The sequence below is a fragment of the Thermobia domestica genome, chromosome 16, assembly GCF_964235325.1.
Source record: "Thermobia domestica chromosome 16, izTheDome1.hap1.1, whole genome shotgun sequence".
Taxonomy (NCBI): domain Eukaryota; kingdom Metazoa; phylum Arthropoda; class Insecta; order Zygentoma; family Lepismatidae; genus Thermobia; species Thermobia domestica.
Window position 1 is genome coordinate 17,607,247 of NC_137469.1, and position 19,424 is coordinate 17,626,670.

The 19,424-nt window shown below is 36.6% G+C and overlaps 1 protein-coding gene across 1 annotated transcript in view; it reads left to right on the plus strand.

Annotated features, from left to right (window-relative positions):
• Window positions 1-1,768: 1,768 nt before the first annotated feature.
• Window positions 1,769-19,424, plus strand: part of LOC145672422 (very long chain fatty acid elongase AAEL008004-like) — an 80,614-nt gene continuing 62,958 nt past the window's right edge. The window contains exon 1 of the mRNA XM_081741574.1: window positions 1,769-1,924. The gene's annotated coding sequence lies outside the window, so the exon portion shown is untranslated. The remainder of the gene's footprint in view (window positions 1,925-19,424) is intronic.

Consider the following 19,424-nt stretch of genomic DNA (forward strand, 5'->3'; position numbering starts at 1 on the left):
CACATTGTCTTTGCTCGGCGTACGCCCTAGCACCTCTTAAACCCACAATTCTACCGATTTTGAACTTTATTTTCCTATTTTACCTATCTAAAAGGTAAGATTTTGTATCCCAATAAAACGCCCATTTAAATAAGATGGGATCCGTCAATAGACCCCTTAAAAAATAAAAATATTCACTTTTGGCAATTTTCCTGTAGGTTAGTCGTAGAAGACTACAATCATGACAAGTTTAATTATAATCGCCGAAAGTGCCTGAGCATTTTAGGGTGTAGAAGAATCCCATATAAATAACATTGGAAAGATTTTTCAGCTCCCCATAAAACAACTCTAAATGTTTATTATTATTATTATTATTATTATTATTATTATTATTATTATTATTATTATTATTATTATTATTATTATTATTAATAATAATAATAATAATAATAATAATAATAATAATAATAGTGACTTTATTAAATAATCCTATAGGAAATGTACTCGCATACCGAATTTTGAAGCTTTTATTCCAATTCGAAGTACCTAAAATATGAGATTATAGATCCAAAACATGGGGGCATTTCATTTTAAATAACATGGGGGAATTCTAAAGTTAGAAATTTTTATTTTTGGTGATTTACTTAGTTAACACTGACAAAAACGTACAAGCATACCGAATTTCAAATTTTTATTCCAATTCCAAGTACCTAAAACATGAGATTATACGTCCAAAGAAAGGTCCATTTAAATAACATGGGGAATTTCTTCATCGCCCATTTAGATCCCTTAGCAATTAAAAATATTCACTTTTGGCAATTTTCCTGTAGGTTAGTCCCGGGAAGCTACAATCATGCCAAATTTCAAATTTCCACGTCAACCTGAAGTACCCCCTTATTTTATTTCAGTTTATGTAGTTTTATAGTATATTGTTATGATAGGATTAGGATTACACCCTTTAGGATAAGGGAGATGGATGATTAAGGCAAGTGAACTACGATAGAAAAAGCAGTGGAATTAGAATGTGGGAGGAAGTGAGAGTACCCCGAGAAAATCTACGGACACAAACTTGAACCAGGAATTGAACCAGAAATCCCACGTACCAGAGGTAAGCACACTAACGCTCAGACATCGTGTCCCCTAAAGAAGATTAGAGAAATGTATTAAAGATAATGAATTGTAATCCGAAAGAGCACTACATAATACATATTTTCTGAGCGGGGTTCGAACCTGCGATAGAGCTAATACTTTAGACTGGTCAACCATGTCATTTGACAGGACAATTGTAGATGTCACAATGACATCAAAATCAGTCACCTAATTCACTTTCTTTTGTTTTTCTTTCTTTTTTTACAGCCATCGTTTTTTTTTCTTTTTTTAAAAGAGAAATACGAAAGTGAATTATTTTGTACAGACAGGGATGAGAAGGAGAAATGATTGCGTAGGATGATGTGAATCCTTGAGATAGAGGGGATGACATTGAGTTCCCACACTGCCTATAGAACCATTTTAATTACACCATACAATTAAATCTTTTCAAGAGCCAATAAATATTCTCCATACTTCTTTGATGCAATACCTATTACTACCGTAAAAGAATTCGTACGTAATACGTATACATACGTAATGTGTAAGAATAGGTAATAGCGCATATTAATTTTTTTTTTCGGCATTGTTGCGGGTGTGTACGTTTAGTTTAAGATTGTGAATGAATTGAGAGAAAACGTGGTGGGGAGGAAACGTGAGTAGTTCCGCTTCAGCCAATAAGAGCGTTTGTAGGGAGAGAGAGTATGTCATTAGATGAGACGAACGGATATTGCCGTCTCGCGGACTACAAACACTCATTCGTTTCCAGTGCGCCGTGGTTGGCAAAACGTTTCGCTCCGAGATCTGTACCATCTGACAAGGACCCAGCGGAAGCCGGGCTCTCAACGGATATTGAAAGGTTGGTCCAACATTTTTGTTTTGTTTTCTCTTACATCATTTATTGACTTTTTTTTTCTGTGTTATCAGTGACAAACTTTTTTGGATGAAAAGATCCCATATATTTCAATTAAAAATTTTCTTGTAGGTCTTAGATCTGGAGAACTACATATAGTGTACCCAAACCCAAACTATCACTTAACTCAGTATGATGTGCTTATTCTGTAGAAAATACGAAAACTCGGATTTAGGGGCCGTTTAAAAATTTTGTTGCCCTTGATTCAAGATACAAAATATATTTCGATCAAAAAATTTCTTGTAGTACTTATATCTGGAGAACTACATATAATGTTTCCAAACATAAACTATAAGTTAACGCAGAATGGTGTACTTTTCCGTAGAAAATACAAAACTCGATTTAGGGGCCGTTCAAAAATTTTGTGGCCCCTGATCCAAGATCCAATATATTTCATTCAATCAAAAAATTTTTTGTAAGCCTTATATCTGGAGAACTAAATATAGTGTAACCAAACCCAAACTATCACTTAACTCAGTATGATGTGCTTACTCCATAGAAAATACCAAAGCTCGATTTAGTTCAAACATTTGTGGCTCCTGATCCAATTGGCCCTAAAGATCCAATATATTTCAACAACAACAACAAATCTTGTAGGCCTTATATCTGGAGAACCACATACAGTGTAGCCAAACTCAAACTATCACTTAACTCAGTATCATGTACTTATTCCGCAGAAAATACGAAAATTCGATTTAGTGGGCCATTCAAAAATTTTGTGGCTCCTGATCCAAAAAATAATAATTGGTCAAGATCACAATCTATTCATTTTAGTTTTTCTAAAATTCTTGTTGATACTAAGATTCTATTGTTTATTAATCTTTTGGGTATGCAATCCAGCGATTAGTTCTTACAGTTGGCCAAACCTGAACCAGACTTACTTCTCATGTAGTGTTTCATTGCTACATATTTCATAATTTGCTCCATACATTTCGATCTTGCCCTTTCTCTGTGTACTTTTTTCTTCTGCCGACACCTTCTTAGCGAATTGCGGGCGAGGTTGTAGAACACAGCTCCCTCCAAATCCACGGCCCAGAAGCCAAGTTACGACAAAGTAAACTATTTCAAACTATTAACTAACCAAATTATCACGTGTATAAAAGGATTTCTTCCAATAATGTACCAGTATATTAAATAAAATAACAGTAGGGGGCAAGCCCCGCACACACCCCACACGTATATTATTTTAGAATATACGTTATTAGAATAAATCCTTCAACGCAACTGGAATTTTGGTCAAGTAATAATCTCAAGTAATTTATTGTGTAATTCGCCCAACTTGCTCTTATAAAATACTAACTAGGAACCAATAATATCAAACAATGCAAGACAATATACCCATTGTAAACAAATTAATTTCAGAGAACACCACACTCTATGCCACAAAAAAGAAAAAAAAATGTAAACCCATAAAACCAAAACACACATGAATCAAAAAACAGAACACTAAAAGAAACTATAAAATGTACACAGAACACACGAGATGTAAAGCAGTATATTGTAATATATAAACACTTTGACAGATTCACACAATACAATCGCATACTATATCTACCGCCAATGAACAATTCAACATCGACTACGAATAATACGAAAACGAAACATGAATGGATTTTCGAATAAAATAAAAAGCAAAGTAAAAGTAAAATTTATGCATGTAAAATCAAAGAAATATTTTTTAAAACACTTCATTTATCTAAAATTATAATTAATTGAAAGGTTATTATTACTTTATGTATAAAATAATAGACCTACATATTACTAGTGTGTTAAGGTAAACAAAGGTAATGGACTGTTGAAATATTGAACTTCAGTATTTTTAGTTTCGGTAATAATATATGTCAACGATTTATAAAAGTCCAAAATATGGAAGAAAAGAACAGAAAAGAATCAGGAACGAAAAGAAACCAGAACAAGATAAATAAAATATATTTCATTAGTTTCATTATTACTTTCATTAGTTTATATATTTCATTCATTAGTTTCGCCTGTGTTCCAGAACCTTACTCAAATCACGTCTTTCCTTCGTGTCTTATTATGAGCCTAATCATAACATCTGTGCTTCTTCCCGAAGGCACGATGGTTCAGTGGTACAGTGGTTACGTCTGGTAAGAGGGATACCTGGGTCGACCCTAGGTCACGTGAGTTTTTAGTGGGCAAAATCGTACTCATGGGGTCTTCTCAAGATTCTGCCGCTTCCTCTCACTAGTTCGTTCCTAATCATTCTGTTTCCATTAATTATCAGTCTCCTTTAGCCTGCAGGGCAAGGGTCTACCGGGTGCGGATTCCCCCTAAACTTCCCAACTCAACATACATTTGTACACTTTCAATAAAACTATACTTGTTTAGAGGGGTCCCGGGTTCGATTCCCGGTGGGGTCACTCGGTCGAAAAAGTGTAACACGCTTTTTCAGGCCAGCCACCCTGAATGAGGTTTTCCTGGGTTTTCCTCATTCACACCAGGCAAATGACGGGGTGGTACCTAACTTATAGGTCCCAGGCCGCTTCCTTCTTTCCCCACTCCTTTCTTCCTTCCCTTTCCCCGGATTGTGTGCTCGCCGAGTGACGTCATCCCTCAAAACGTGAAGGGCTAAATGGTCTTAGATGCCGAAAGCCCAGAAATCTAAATCCTATACTTGTTTAATACGGAAATGATTGATGCAGCGTGAAAATTTGATCTTACATTTCATCTGTAGTCTTTCTCTTTTAAAAAGCATATAGTTTCGACCATTTTCCCCTGAAAATATAGGTGGAGAGTGTTCAAAAAGTCTCTATACACCTTAATTGTCACATATTCAAAGCAACGAGAAAATTATTTTACTCAAAATTTATTATATTTTATGGCATAAAAGCACTATGTACAGGGCGTAGCATATACACACACATTTTAACACACATTTTCACAGCAAATGCTGGAAATGTCCCCCATGAGCCTGCAAACATGCTTGCACACGATTCAGGTGTATAGAGACTTTTTGAACGCTCTGTATTTTGCAATTACTTATTGGGTATAGAATAATACCGTTCAATACCTTCATAGATAGTGGTTTGTAGTATTCAGGGTGTATATCGGTCACGAAAAGTCATGAAAAAGCCACGAAATCAGACAACGGTCATGAAAGTCAAGAAAACATCACGAAATTTATCGTTAGGGTCACGATTTTTTTTTATCTGTACGAATATAAGTACGGACTGGAAACTCTTATTGTATAAAACATCAAAATTCACCACCAAAAATGTCTATTGTCGGCTTTTGACGCCACCAAATCGCAAGCAAAGCACGCTTCTATCGCATGCATGAAAATTCGTCCTAATTCACATTGAAATTCGCTCTTGAGACTGTTCTTCAGCTGGCATCATTGAGCAGTGGCGATGCAAATCGCATCGCATCACGAAACCACTTACGCATCTAATCTGTTTATTCAAGTGTGAGAAGATACCAACCTTTTATCACTTCAAGGAACAGCCTTTGAAAGTAGAGACAAGATAAAAATAAGTGATGAAGAATATAGGTACTGTTATTAGTTTTTAAATGTTACGAAATTTTATGGTTTAGTAAAGAAAAGGTCACGAAATTTCATTTTGAAATTTAATAGACACCCTGGTATTGGACACCCCCAAACAAAAATTTCTGGGTGCGCGCCTGCTGCAGGGTATAACGTGTGACGTAAAACTTGATCCTAATTATTTCCAATACTTCTTTATTCTTTACTTTATCTATCACAGCCCTTACTGAAGGTCAGGTGACTAGCGTGAACATCTTTAGTACACAGGGTCCCGGGTTCGATTTCCAGTGGGATAACCTTTAAATTTGAACGTATTACAGTGCTTCTCATTCCACGTTAAACTGTGGGTCCACATTTCATATAGCCTCGCTGCTGAAAGAAAGCGCTGAACTCTATTTTCCAATTAATCAACATTTATTTTTTTACCCTCTAATTTTCATTGTACTTTAGCACTACATTTTGAAATCTCTCAAACTTGTTTCTTTTTCTAGAATCCATGTTTTACATCTATACAGCGCAACATTCCGTACACATACTTTTATCAGTCTCTCCTTGAGTTGTGTGTTTATATTTCCCGTCAGAAGCTTTTGTTTTTCTTTATATGGCATCTGCGCTTAAACAATGCTGGATTATATACAGGGTGTTTCAAAACAACACCGACAACGTTTGGGAGGTGATTCCTGACACCAAGTTAAGACAAAAAAAAAATATAGACTAACCTGGGTGCACAAATGCTTCCTTTCGGGGTTATAGGCTGCCGAAAACATGAAAAAATGAACGTTAACGGTCCATAGATCCAAAACTATGGGACCTACCGTAGTCGGATCAAGACTTTACTTAAGAACTAATATGTGCACTATCCAAAAATACATGTTTCAGAATCCTAAGGCACTCACGCAACAGTTTTTATAGAGGGAGTTTTGCTACGTACATATTATTTGAAGTACTTACCAACTACCCCTATAAAAATTGTTGCAAAAGTACCGCAGGATTCTGAAACTTTGATATTTCGATATCGCACATACAGTTTCTAAGTGAAGTCAACCCAGTTACGGTAGGTCCCATAGTTTTGAAGTTATGGACGCCTAAAGTTATATATAATGTTTTCGGCTGAATATAACTCCGAAAGGAAGCATTTGTACACCGAAGTTGGTCTGTACTTTTGTCTTATCTTGGTGTCAAGAATCAACTCCCAAACATTGTCGGTTTTGTTTTGAAATACCCTGTATATCTAGTGTCTATCTAAGGATATTTATCAGCTAATCTGCTCTGACAAAATTAGATACTGTAATGACGATTTGCCGAAAATTTTTAAGTTGAAGAACATTTTTTTTTTTCTTTACACTAACTCCCGGTTTCACCAACATTGTTTACGGTCAAACAATATTTAAGGTATCAAGGTATCATTATATATATATATATATATATATATATATATATATATATATATATATATATATATATATATAATTCACCAACGAGTTTTACTGCCAATCGTAATAGAATTATTGCCTTGTTCACTGATATTGTGGTAAGGGCGCGTGGGTGTTTGTCTTATATAGGCTCTCTACTGACATGGAACATGTAAATACAAGTGAAAAATGACACTATAATGTCAAACAAACTACTTTCAAGAAGTTTTGTAGTCACTATTTCTCAAAGAATGTGAGAGATGATTTTGGACAATTATCACTTTTTTTTTGGTTTAAACGCAATTATGTACGTTCCTGGGGAGAGTTGTCATGTGGTTCGGTTTTTATAAGTAATAGGCAGAATTGACTTTATCGTATATGTTCGGAGCAGCAAGTTCTGGAGGGAGGCAAAAAAGGGGGGATAAAGCAGGAATTAACTATACAAAATTGAAACATGAAAAATATATTATTTAAAATAAATATTTCTTCTTGGAATTCGACTTGCTGATTATGTTGAATTTACTAATCTGACCCATCTAACATTATTATACGTTGCATTAGTTTATAGCATTAACATACAACCCGATACAGCATGTCAGTTGTAGACTGGAGTAACAGTAATTCCAAATTCCATTATTCATGTGATTTTTGCTAAATTTTTAAATGCCTATTATTCCTGATATTTATCAAATTTACTTATTAAGGTAACATAATCCCAAAATTATAATATTGTGAATTTAATTTCATAATAATTGAATTTGTTTTAATTTCAATGTGACATAATATTGATTTTGTCTTTAGCAACTGCCGTTTGCTTCAGTCATAAAAAAAAAAAAAAAAAAATAGTTGTTTGTTAGAGCGAATCCGATCAAATTTAAATGAAATAAAAACGAAATTTCTCAGTTTAACGTCCGACAATTATGTCCTTTAGGCTAAGGGAGAGGATGATTATGGCATGTGAAAAATCATGGAAGAATTGGTAGAATGAGAAGGCGGGAGGAAACGGGAATTCCCCTTAGAATACCTATAAACACAATGTTGTCCACCACAAACTTACACTGAGAAAAATCCGTTCTCTGGACAGCGGTATATTGTACAAATATACGGAATCCTCTTGCTTACTATAGAAATCAGTACGGAGCATACGTTATCCGTATGCTACATAGGCACTGCCCTTAGATGTTACATCATGTCGTTGCAGGATCTCTGATATCTAACAGTTTTCCGTATATCACATGCATATACAGGGTGGCGCGTATTGTATCTACCAACTTCAAATGAAAATACAAAGGTGTGTTATGCAAGTTTTAATGCAAAACTGTTATGGAATATAAGTATATGGACTGGCAATTTGTACACTGTACAACACTTGTCGAAGGAGCTCACTAAACTTTAAAAATAACGTCCTGTAAATGTCCGCCTTTTTCCTGGATGCACTGCTGCAGGCGACGTGGGAAGGCATTCATCACACGCATTAACGTATCCTGTGGAATGGAACTTATCACATGACGAATGGCAGTCTTCAGTTCGTCAATTGTCTTCACGCGATTGGCAAAGACCCTTTCCTTAACATATCCCCAGAGGAAGTAATCAGGAGCTGTTAAATCTGGGGAACGGGATGGCCATGAGACATCGCCAAATCGGGATATCACGCGGTTTGGAAATGTTTCTCTGAGTATAGACATACTTTGGCGTGCCGTGTGTGCCGTAGCACCGTCTTGCTGGAAATAAACGTTATTGATCACACCCCTTTCCTGCAATTCCGGAATGAGAAACGTCTGTAACATATGGCAGTAGCGGTCGGAATTTACAGTTGTTGCATGTCCGGCGTCATCCTCAAAAAAATAGGGACCAATAATGCCACACATTCCAACTGCACACCATACCACAACTTTTGGGCTACCTTGAGGCTTTTCATGTAATGAACGAGGATTCTCCTGAGACCAATACCGGAAGTTTTGCTTATTAACATACCCAGTCAGGTGGAAGATTGCTTCATCGGACATCAAAAGTTGTTGGAGGAACAGTGGATCTCGGTTAATCAACTCAAGAATGTTCTGGCAGTTATTGAGTCTGTTTTCCTTATCAATGGCTCTCAACTCTTGTACCACCTGCAGTTTATACGGATGGAACTTCAAATCACCCAGCAAACGACCCAATGAACGTCGTGTCAAATGTAATGTTCGTGCATGTTGCCGTGCTGAACGTTTGGGACTGCGTTCCATCGCTACGCGCACTCGTTCCACGTTTACATTTGTTCGAACACTTCGTCCACGACCTGGTGATTTCCGGTTCACAACACTACCTGTGGCCCGCCACTGTCTCACCCATCTCAGAATACTGTGTCTCTCGGGTATAGCAACATGGCGATCATCACTGTTTCGTCGCAGTGCCCGCTGAGCCTCACTGACAGAACCGGTTCGGATAAAGGCTTCCACCGCCGCAATTCGCGTCTGCACAGACCACCGCTCCATGGTAAACTAATTGCCAGAGGCCCTGCTATTCAGTGCCGTAAGCATGCGCAGCATTCGTACGCGCATTTGATCAGGGTTGCCAACTGCAACTGGTAGATACAATACGCGCCACCCTGTACTTATGTTATCTTCGTCGGCTATATGTTATATACGTCCATTTGTATGTGAGATCCTGACCGCCTACATTGTTTCATACGGAAAGTACGTATAGATGGAACACTTATACAGAAAGTATTATAAAACACGCATTTTCAGTTATAGGTCTGCTGTACGTTAAGTCCAAAAACTACAGGAAATACGCATGTAACCTATCTTTTTAAGTACGCCACCTACATTTTTTTTCTCAGTGTACTTGCTCAGCGATCCCACGTGCCCAAGGTAAGAATCTACCACTGAGCCACCGAGTTCTCTGCTGATCAAATTGATTTTGCTGAACGCCTTATAGTGTGTAGTGAAGTCACCAAGCATTTTGCTGTTGTATATCTCCATGCATATTATACTGGTACAGCAATCGCTAATTGATGGATTTTATTTTGTGATAAAGTAACAATTAATAGGATCAAATATTTTAACCTCGTTAACTGATGCAAAGAAAGCAAAAACAAGACGTAAACGTACCCCTGAGAGACTAGAAACTCTTGTATTCTTGCGGTACAATATGTTTACTAAACCTTTGTATGTGTGTACGAAAAAAATATTATTGTCATTATTATTCAATAGATTATATATATTTCCACTGACATTACTAACATTACGATGGGTAAAGTACAGAAGTACCTCGCTACCTCGACTTACTTGAGCCCGGAGTTAACATTGTTCTTGATTTTTGAGACAACGCCAGAAATTGATCATGTCGCTTATGTGGTGGGAAACATTGTTAGAGGCAATTAGATTTGGAAGTCAGTGGTGATAATGTTAACGAGCTATTAGATTCATATAGTCAGGAGCTGACAATTAATGAACTCATAGATTTGATCATGTGTTATCCAGTTCCACCAGAAGCAGTCTCCGAGCCCCACTTCCTCACTTCAAGGCCTCACTTGGAAGGCCCTATATTTCCTTCCCATGTAGCATATAGGAGAGTCACAAAGTATACTAAGTTTCACCTTCTTAATTTTTGTGGGGTTCCAAGGTGGGGGCCTGTTCTGTTTCTTTATGGTGTTGCAATAACTTGTCAAATGACTAACAGAGGATCCCAGTAAGACTTTATAAAAGTCAGTTTCATTTCGATATTCATGAGGCCCCAATAAAATGCTGGAGCCTCATTCTTTAGACAATATGAGGCTGGAGCCTCATTCTTCATATTCTTGAAATATATTCTTACTAGACCACAAACAAAGGTCCTCAAACAGGACTTTATAAAATTATTAGTTTCATTCCAATAATGGGACCCCAAGACCACATTCAATGCTGGGGGCCACCGAACTCTGGAAACGGAACAAACTACAACGAGTAACTATGCTCCAACACAGAATACATGTTTTTAATTTATCATACTTTTCATGTTATTCAATATTCTTTATGTATAGTTAGAGAGGGACGCGGCAGGGATCCCTGCCCTCCTTCCATGGCCAGTCTAAACCTGACCAGAAGAGCACATGGCATTTGCAAGCTTGACAGAAGGTATGAGCTCAATTCAAAAATCCTTAAATTTTTTACTAAACATAGACTCCAACGAAGAACACGTTATAGTTACAAAGAAAGGAATAAATAAATAAAATCATTAGCTTGCTTACAGCGAAGTAACTTAGATTTTTGGGGGCGGGAGGGGGGCAAGCATTAATACGCGTATTTGGGTCCCTCAAAAAAGTTGTTTTTCAAATTCTTGGGCCTCCTCTTTCCATCTTTATCTTACTTTGTATAGGCCCCTGGAGCCTGTGGGCCCTCTATCATGAGAAAAAAAGCAAATGGGATGAGAAAAAAGCAAATAGAATATAAGCAAAGTAAAATTAATTGACTCGTAATGCATATATTACATGTACGCACTTCCTCTTAAAATGATACTCATAATGACTCAACTAAAAAGCAAATAGCATGTTCTATTTTAAAGAATTTACGCATAGCTTGTACCGGTCGCATTTTAATGAACATATTTTCAAACTGGAATATAAAGCTATTCACAGCACTATATAATGTTTGTAATATGTTACATCATTGTGTTCCTTTTGTAACAAAACGCATGAAATATGGTGTTTTTTTTTTTATTTCCCCAATTAGGTCCTATTGCTTTTTTCTCACAACAACTACCAAGAATTCTCAGATATAGAACTTGATTATGTTATGAAGAACGTACGTATTACAAAATTAAAACAATTCATACGTAAACACTTTTTTTTTTCGTTCTTAGGATTGTTAACCGAAGTGCGTAAATGCGTGATTATTTTCCCGCCTAAAGATTAGTTTTTTTAAAAAATAACCTTTGCACTATCCTGTTATACACATAATAGATATGAAAACGGGAACCGGTTATTCAGAAACTCGTCCCTTATGGAAATCTAAATCAATCAGGAAGTCTTTGTGACAGTTCTGTGTTGTTCAATACGCCAGTTGATACGTGCCTTTCATTTTCTTTAGTAAAGTATAGACTGATAAGCTTTATATTGTTACCACAAGGCGTCATTCCGTATCAGCCTTCGCAAAATCTGTGGAGCGTAACGTACCGTACATCTGCTACGCCGATTGTCACAACATAAATTTCGTTGCGTAGACGTCCAGGTTTGACTCGGACACTCTCGGTTAACGGGGGGTCTTTCCGGTGTCCTGGTTGATTTCGTGTAAGTCCCGGTCAGACGGAGACCCAAAGTATAGCTCTTTTTTTCATTGTGATATAGTGACATTATAGATCTACGATCTGACAACCTCTTTTAAGATCTACGAGTTGGCATCTTTCGTAATACATCGAGAAATTAAAATACCTTGACCTACTGAAGAACAAGTTTTGAGATTAAGATATCTCAGACTGATTTCTGCTTTATTATTATTATTATTATTATTATTATTATTATTATTATTATTATTATTATTATTATTATTATTATTATTATTATTGGTGCGATAAATTAATGTACTGTATTAGTGCATACTAATATTTTTTACTGTAATAGTGCAATATTTAAGTAGTGTAGGTTTGAATTCTAAGTGGCGTGTAAGAATAAATCTTATATTACAGTTTTGGGAAACGTGCACTATAAATTTTCATTGTGCGTGTGCCTTCTTTAGTTGAGAATTTTATCACGAGATTTTTTGATAAAATATTAGCATTAACAATGTCAAGATTTGGAGCTTCAGAAATCTGGCAAGTCTAGTTGACGGAAAACCGTTATGGAATGTAGCCTTGCATGAGGAAAGCGTACCAGCCTTCGCAAAAATTGCGGTACGCAGCGTAAGGGAAAACATTCTAAAATCAATTGTAACTCCTATGCCTACTATCCCAAACTAAAACGCTAACGTAAACCGTTATGGAATGAGGCCCTAAGTATTCAACAAGGCCTGTTCGATTCACATGATGCCGCTAGTGTCGATAATAAACGCCAATGGTTTGTACTTACACTTCCCGTTCTGTTTCGTTATTTATCTGTACATTTTCAACGGCCAAATTCAGTGGCGGCAACACATGTTACAAGAAACACATAAAAAAAATCGATAAGTTTCTATTATGTACGATTCCCAGATTGAACCGAAGTCAAGATCGGGGACCAGTGCCATTTCTATATTTGGATATAAACGTGAAACTGAAGTTTTTTAAAACGTTAATTCCCACCATTATTTCTAGCATATAAGAAACTACTACATTACTCCTACCGAAACAAGTATACTGTACCAAACTAAATGAAAATAAACTCTGGTGAACAGTGAAAAGATTCGCTAGAAGTTACAATTTTGTTCAGTAGATGTCAACCACTTATGTTTGTTGCCATCTAACGTCGAGATCCGTAACTTTTACTACCTTTGTTTTAATAATAAAAAATGGGACATGGATAATTATCATTAATGTCAGCGTTACTCGTGAAGATGTTAACGGATTGGCTCCATTAAGTAACTTGGCCGAGATAATTTCAATAAGAAAACCTATTTATCCTTGTATTATAGGCAACCAACATTTCTTTGCTACCATACAGGTTGTATAGAAGTTAGGGAATATGGACTTTAAACGGAAAATGGATAGCTACCGTTACCCGTAAAGATGCTAACGGATTGACTCCATTAACGAACTCTACGTAAATAATTTCAATAAGAAAACCTACTTATCCTTGTATTATAGGCAACCAACATTTCTTTGCTACTGTGCTGGTTGCATAATATCTAGGAAATGTTAGGAAGTTTAAGCGGATATGGATAGAAACTGTTACTCGTGAAGATGTTAACGGATTAACTTCATTAACGAACGAACTTGGCCGAGATAATTGCAATAAGAAAAGCCACTTATCCTTGCATTATAGGCAACCAATGTTTAATATAACTGTGCAGATTGCATAGTAGCTAGGAGATACGGATTTTAAACAGGATATGAATAGCCACCGTTACCCGTGAAGGTGTAAACGGATTGATTTCATTAACGAAGTCGGCCGAGATAATCACTCTGGCTATCTACTGCAAATAAAAATTCAAAAATTCGCTTTCGTTCAAGAGTTATGATCTGTGGAATGACAGACAGACGTAAGTTAACATTACTTGTAAAGACGTTGAAAGCATTGACTCTATTAAGGAACTCGTAATAAAATCTACGTACTACCACTTCCAGTTTAAATTTTGAGAAAACATTACTCGACACAAACTAAATCCCTTCATATATGATGTTCACGAGTCACTGCTATTGTTTTTTTTTTCAAAAGATTATTGATTCAAAAGATTCAAAAGATTTCAAAAGATTTATATAAATTGAAAAATATTTTCCTGTTCCTTTTGATAAAAAATCTATATTATATAAATACTATTATATATTTACCCAAAACTTCGAAAAAGGTGAACCGCTTGATAACGGTTATATATAAGTGGAGGCCACATTTGGATTTCTTTCTTGATACCCAAAATAAAAGAAATATGAAACCTGTTTTGGCCTTTTTTTTAATGGTGAACACCACAAAGAAACTGCAGAAAAACAGGATTTTTTTTTTTACAAATGTCTTCGTACCGTTACTTAATACGGTGTTGAAGTCTAGGTTATGGCAGTATTTCTCAAATTATATATATATATATATATATATATATATATATATATATATATATATATATATATATATATATATATATATATATAACAAAGTATAGCTATATATTTTGTAATCAATTGGGCAAAGTTGTAATAACAAACACTAAAATAATGATTATGAAAGACAACTCGCATTAGTACCCTGTAAACTTTTACTGTTAACAGAAATTAAGGTAAATTTGTAGGCGAAAGAATACCTCTCGATGGCATATGCTTACGAGTAATCCAGTCTCCGTATTTTACACCTTTCAAACCTGCCATTGTATTTTGTTAAGATGTGGAAGATGTATCGCTGTACTACATCACAAGTTATATGAAATAAAATTATGATTATAGTCAAACGGTCTCGGGTGTTCGACTTCGTATCATGAGGTGCAATAAATTATGGATTCGAGTCCCGCTGTAGGGGACACGGTGACTCAGTGGTAAAGCATTCATCTCTGATGCGGGGGTCCCTCCTTCAATCCCAGCTCGCGCCAAGTGGGTTTTGTGCTGGTCAAACACCGTGTTCGTGGATTTTGTGCTAGGGATGCGCACAAGACAAGATTTGAGACTGTCTCGTCTCGAAAATGTGCTGTAAAAGTGATGTCTCGACTCCAAAAGTATATATTTTTCTATTGGAAGAGCTGTGTCTCGACTCGAATTTTGTCAGGAAAATTCTGTCTCGACTCGTCTCGTGAGCATCCCTAGTTTTGTCGAGGTTCTGCCGTTGTCTCCCACTTTATTCATTCCACCATTGCATTTATTTCTCAACATCACCCTCTCCTTCAGCCTAGCCGGCATAACCGTGGGACGTAAAACTTAAAGATTTCGAGTCCCGCTGAAAAGTATGGATGTTTTATAACTGTTCCCGAAGCCGTGGCGTCATTTCATGTTTTACCCGGGGAGGAAGGAGAATGGCCACCCACAAGAGTTTCATGTTGTTTTTTTTTTTTCTATTAGTATACAATTTATTAAAAAAGCATGTGTTTTTCAAGCTCAGGATGTAGGCAATTGACCCCAACGCTTCCTAAATGAGTCCTTGCCTCGAAGTTTCTGTGTTCGTGTTCCGGTCGTGTTGGATTCAGTAGAATATTGAGAAAAAGGTTAAATAGAAGTCCTTTGCCCAAGTATTCCGGTTGAAGCGAATTACATAAAACGATAAGTTGGTAACATATCTACCTGCCAACTGAGCGTCCTTGGTTCGATTGCCAGTTGAGGGAAGGAAATTGTTCTCGTTATACCCTCGTTTAAATACATTTCTTTAAAACGAGTGCTTAGGGCAACTTTGGGTAGTAAAGGATTTGATTTGATTTTGAGTTTAGACTCGCTTTCCGCAGTAAGATATACATAAATCATGCATGCCCTGAAAGGAAATGAGATGGAATGCTTGACAACCTGTTGGTGAAACTCTGTGTATTCCACTGACGTGAAATTTATATAATTTTAATATCAAGCAAGTGTGTCGCGATGTCGTGTCTGTACAGTAAAGTTTGAGAACCACTACCATAGCTGATAAGGGAGTGTAACAAGCGGCAACTGTGTGTTATTCAGTCAGAAAGCAGCAGTGCCGTGCAAAGTAACGAGCGGCAACGACTGTGTGTTATTCAGTCAGAAAGCAGCAGTGCCGTGCAAAGTAGTGAGCGGCAACGACTGTGTGTTACTCAGTCAGAAAGCAGCAGTGCCGTGTAAAGTAGCGAGCGGCAACGACTGTGTGTAATTCAGTCAGAAAGCAGCAGTGCTGTGTAAAGTAGAAGAGGAAAGTGGAAGCGTTTTAACAATATGTTTCTTAAACAGAATAACGTTCATGGATCAAGATCGGGATGGGACGTGGGCACAGTGCATAACAATGTTTTCAGGGACCTTATGATGACTATAACACAATAGAAACCATCATCCGTACCTTATGGCGGCCCCTGCAGAACATCGACAAAAGTTTACGCGCTGACGGTGTACGACACCTTCACACGTGTTGCAGTAGGTGATAGAGATCGGAAGTGATTAAAATGAAGGAAGGTAACATGTGATCTTCTGTGCACTAAGCCAGATACTAATTACAACAATATTGCCAAATCAGGCCCGTAGCCAGCCCAAACATTTAGGAAGGGGGCGGTAGAAGTTAGAGCGGCCAGATCCAACCATTATAGTTCATCACCTTCTTATAGTTCATTTGCAAGCCTACCGTGAAAATTTTAGAGGGCCAATGAAAATTTAGAGGGGCCCAGCCCCCCGTGGATAAGGGGCCTGTGCCAAATTACTTTTCATCTAGCCCTTGTACATGATTAAGGCACATCAACAAGTAATAAACGACATAGCTGGTCAGAGGCTCTTGTAATATGCCAACCTTGTCACGGTAGCTAGTCTCATCACTTTTATTATTATTATTATTATTATTATTATTATTATTATTATTATTATTATTATTATTATTATTATTATTATTATTATTATTATTATTATTATTATTTACTTTTTTAACGATCACGGACGTAGAATAAATTTGAAATGCCATATCTTCATGTCTTCGTAATATATCTATACTTAAAATTCCGTCTCGAATGTAGTTTATGACTTACGCATGTTGCTAAGATTTGTAATTATTATTTTTCTTATAGCCGCATGATAATTAATAACTGTGGAACATGTTGGTAATAGAGGTCAAGAATTAAAACCGATGCTATTTAAAAAAATATTTTAAAAAGATAGGAACAACGAACTTGTCCTTTCACTTTTCATTTTATCGCTTTACAGTTTGTATGTCCTTCGGTCAGCTCGCAAACATTTTGCAATATCTTTTCATTTTATGGAGAGATTGGTATAAGACTGATGGAATCTTATTAGCACGTTCTTTGTCGATGATCAGTTCCCATGTGAGTTTTCTAGAAACAAAATCTTCAACTTCGTCTGGCTTTTTCACAGGTAATAGTTAAGTTTTTTTTTTTTTAATTTCTAATTTCGGAGTCAAAAGAAAACAATTGTTTCTTAGCACAAACTCGTATACATCAGGCTACGTTTCCGAAATACGATAATGGAGATATTTTGAGGTTACTTTCTTTTGCTTTTCTTCTTTTTTTTTTTCGAAGTATTTTTACTAGTTAGCTGGGGTCAGCTTCTCGAATCTCACTCCTCCATCCGTTTCTACCAAGGATATTATAAAATAGAGAATCTGCCTATACTTCAAAATCGTGAAGCCATACGTCACAGTTTCGTCACCTCCTACTCTGCTCTCTCCACCCAATAAGATCGCAAAGTTTTGAGCCAAATTCATGGCGAAAACGAGAGTAGCCAATCAGATTCGGCTGTTGTGCTGATACTCGTTTTTTATTTTATTTTTATTTTTTTTTACTTCAGTGAATTAATAGGATTAGGATATATAGGGGCAGATCCTCTTTTTTATAACATCCTTTGATTTTACCTTGTGGCATATCCATTGTGACACCACACTGTAGTATCTTCTTCACACAATCTCCCCAGTCTCGTTTATCATTTAGTTGTACAGCATCCACTTGGTGATCTACATATTTCAAAGGTCTTCTTATGTATATGCCCAAACCATTTCAGTCTACTTTCTTGCAGTTTTTTTCTACTACTGGTCTTACCCTTTGCTGTTTCCCAAATCACTTCGTTCTTAATTCTGTCCTTCCACGTAGGGGTGTTCGATAAGGCTGAGGACCTATCGAACTTCGGGAGTGAAAATTTATCGAGTTGTCATCGGTTACTCGAAACCATTCGAGTATTTGAAATTATCGAAGTTTCGGGTATTATCGAAATTTCGAGTATTATCGAAGTTTCGGGTATTATCGACATTTCGAGTATTATCGAAGTTTCGGGTATTATCGACATTTCGAGTATTATCGAAGTTTCGGGTACTGTCGACATTTCGAGTATTATCGAAGTTTCGGGTATTATCGATATTTCGAGTATTATCGAAGTTTCGGGTATTATCAAAAGTAGTGATGGACAGTTCGGTTTCTTCACCTCTCCAATGATTCCTTCTTGCAGCCAAACTAGTCAAACAACTTTTCTCATCTGATAAGTTATTGCAAAGTTGTATTTGTCGAAATCATACGTAAAATTATTTTTCTACCTGTCCTGTTATTGGCGCAATCGGCAAAGTGACTATTAATAGACTAATGGTGTCTTGGATTCCAATTCTATTCGGGTGATGCATGTTTTCTCTTTCTCTCTTCTGACAGACTGCTTAAACCTTGTACAGATCTGTGTGTGTGGGGGGGGGGGGACTTTTCCTTCCTTTCATTGCTAAGGAGAGAAGTTTTAAAATGAACACCCTGCATATATGTAATACATATTATATACAACTATGATAACCTCGAATACATTGTTTCTTCCGAACACCGATAATTCCGAATTTTTTAAAATATTCAAGTGACTCGACAAATGCAATCATATTGATATATTTCTGTATTTGCTGCTTTCAAACATTTCGAGACTCTCGAACAGTTCGAGTGTCTCGAAGTTGTCTAATGTTTCTTACATTTCGAGTGCCTCGAACACTTCAAGAGCCCCGAACATTTCGAGAGTCTCGAATATTTCAGGAGTCTCGAATATTTCAGGAGTCTCGATCATTTCGAGAGTCTCGATCATTTCGAGAGTCTCGATCATTTCGAGAGTCTCGAACATTTCGGGAGTCCCAAACATTTCGGGAGTCTCGAAAGTTCGATAATTCGATAAAATTAAAATTCTTTATCGATGAAACGGTTTTGAAATTTTATCGAATTGTTATCGATTACTCGATTATCGGAACAGCCCTACTTCCACGTCACTCCACACATCCACCGCAGCATCTTCATCTGTGCAACATACAACTTGTGTTCCTCTCTCTTCTTCGTCGTCTAACATTCCGCTC